This window comes from Penaeus monodon, chromosome 33, assembly GCF_015228065.2.
Source record: "Penaeus monodon isolate SGIC_2016 chromosome 33, NSTDA_Pmon_1, whole genome shotgun sequence".
Taxonomy (NCBI): domain Eukaryota; kingdom Metazoa; phylum Arthropoda; class Malacostraca; order Decapoda; family Penaeidae; genus Penaeus; species Penaeus monodon.
Window position 1 is genome coordinate 7,543,680 of NC_051418.1, and position 277 is coordinate 7,543,956.

Consider the following 277-nt stretch of genomic DNA (forward strand, 5'->3'; position numbering starts at 1 on the left):
AAAAAAACAGAAAGTGATTCCCGGTTCCTGGGAAAAGCGGCGTCACCTTGAGGAGGAGGGAGAGCGCCAGAACTCTCTCGCCGGCGGGAGTTGCAGGTGCTCGGGCGGCAGAGCAGGTCATGTCGCCACCCGCCGATAATTCCCGATCATTTGGCGATTTATGGCGACTAGGAGGCGAGCGGAGACAAGGTCGGCGAAAGGACCGGGAGAGGAATGTCCGTCTCGCTCTCGCTGTCCTTTCCTCCGCGGGGTTCCTGCGGGTCCTGGGAATGACGGG